This window comes from Stegastes partitus, unplaced genomic scaffold (genome assembly GCF_000690725.1).
Source record: "Stegastes partitus isolate 25-593 unplaced genomic scaffold, Stegastes_partitus-1.0.2 Scaffold14, whole genome shotgun sequence".
Classification (NCBI taxonomy): Eukaryota; Metazoa; Chordata; class Actinopteri; family Pomacentridae; genus Stegastes; species Stegastes partitus.
The window spans coordinates 1,493,558-1,495,586 of NW_007577745.1; the positions used below are offsets into that span (position 1 = coordinate 1,493,558).

Consider the following 2,029-nt stretch of genomic DNA (forward strand, 5'->3'; position numbering starts at 1 on the left):
AGGTCCCACTGTGTGCCCTTAACTTTATGTATTTTAAATCTGGTGTGAACTGGAACTCACTCAGAACTTCTGGTGTTGTTACTTTTTATCCACTGTTTCCTGCTGAACTAAGATTTTGCGATTTTAAAAAGATGTCGACTCCTCCACCCTCCCCATGAAGCGTCTGAACTGCTGCCATCAGGCAAACGTTTCCGGAGCGTTAAAGGAAGAACCTCCAGACTGATCAACAGCTTCATGCCTCCAGCTGTCAGAACGCTGAGCTGCTGATCCACAGATGCAAACACTTGTTCATTTAAGCTGCTTTAAGTTACTGGATCCTGTGCTGCTGTGGATGATCAGCACCACGACAATGAACTGGATTTGATTTGATCTGAGCAGAACAAAGTCAACAAGCATGTTCTCTGGAGCCCATCAGTACGTTGGCCTGATGTCTGAGTGTGGCTGAGCAGATGGAGGCTCTCCATGCAGGAGGCAAAGAGATCAGCATGAGATCAGATCTTTTGCAGCTGACAATGACCAGACCAGTTCAGATCCTGTCAGTGAGCCACACTGCAGCGCTGACTGACACTTTGCTATAATGAACATGAGCACAGCAGCTCTTTTGTGTGTTTCTGTTCATCTGCAGCTGAAACAGTCCCCAGCAGATGCACTTTTTAGTCCCGTTTAACCTTCACTAAAAACTACAAATACCAGCTTTTAGGCTCAGCAAGCACTCAAACAGTGAGACGATGATGAGTGGAGCACCGAGACAGAACACGCTGGTACACCTGTTCATACGCTTTACTGACACGAATGAAAATATCCGATCATTTCAACCTTATTCTGTGAGAAAAGTAAAAACAAGGTGAGAGAAGCAGCTACAGGATTCTGTGGAAGTCCCTCCATCACGGCCCATCAGCAGGTCTCTTTCTTCACCTGACCTGGATGTACATGCGTGTGCTGGACCATATGGAGGCTAATCATGCATGCCTGCACCAAAGAGATCAGCAAATGTTCCCGGAGTCCTCCTGGGCCAAAAGCAGCGAGAGCCCAATGCAGTCGTGCAGCAGCTCAGTGTGCACAGACTGCGTATACGTGAACCTGCTAAATGACTGACTCAAGCTCACAGATTCAACATGAGCAGCAGTTCAGTATCTGCCTGTTTGATTGTCTGATAATGTTGCTGTAAAAGCAACATATAAGGATAAAGCAGATTGCAGACGGTGTAGCGACTTCAGCGTGTAAAATCCCTGCTATGGCCTGAAATCGACGGACGCAGTGTGATTGCAGAGACAGATGTGGACTGTTCGGTCCAGAGAGTGTGCAGCAGACAGACGGACGTTTATGCTGGAAGCTCAGTAAGTGCTCTGAGCTGACCGATGTTTGGCTGAGCAGGAGGCCACGGTGCGACTGTGGAGGTCCCCGTGGAGGCCACAACAAACCACCAGGACAGATGAGCGGGAATCACTCTGTCTTCTGACTCCACACATCCTCCAGCTATCGTCACTGTTTACTGGCGTGAGCAGCACCGTGGACCAGCCCTTCATAAAGCCTAATCACAGGGCAGAGCCGCTGCTCACACTCACGCTGCCGTCTTCATTTCCTGTTGGTTTGTTAGCAGCTGAGCAGTAGGAGTTAATGGCTGCCGGTCTTCAGCCAGGACGCTGGTGTCTGTGTCACGGCGGTTTGTGGCTGCTGAGTGTGTCGACGCCATCGTCAGGTTTCCGGGAGCTCGGTAGGTGTGTGTGCAGCAGCATGGTGCCGGTGTGTGGGTGGCGGCTGTGGTCACACGCCTCTGACCTGTTTCCACTAATCAGAGCTTTCCATAAACAAGCCTGTTTTTTTTTTTATTATGTTTAAATGCATTGTGAGGTTGTTCTGTCTGATCTCACAGAGAGGTCGTTGGTCATCATTAACCGGTGCATGAACATGTTGTCTCCAGTCTGGAGACGTCTTCATTAACGTCCTGCACTATGCTGGATGTTCAAAGCTCATTTGTCCCTGACGGCCTTCTTTTGAGAACAATATGTTCTTGCAAAGGCTGCAGGTG

General features: G+C 49.1%; 1 protein-coding gene across 1 annotated transcript in view; it reads right to left on the reverse strand.

Annotated features, from left to right (window-relative positions):
- The window catches only part of syn2b (synapsin IIb), a 77,163-nt gene that overhangs the window by 30,201 nt on the left and 44,933 nt on the right, over positions 1-2,029 (reverse strand). The gene's annotated exons all lie outside the window — the stretch shown is intronic.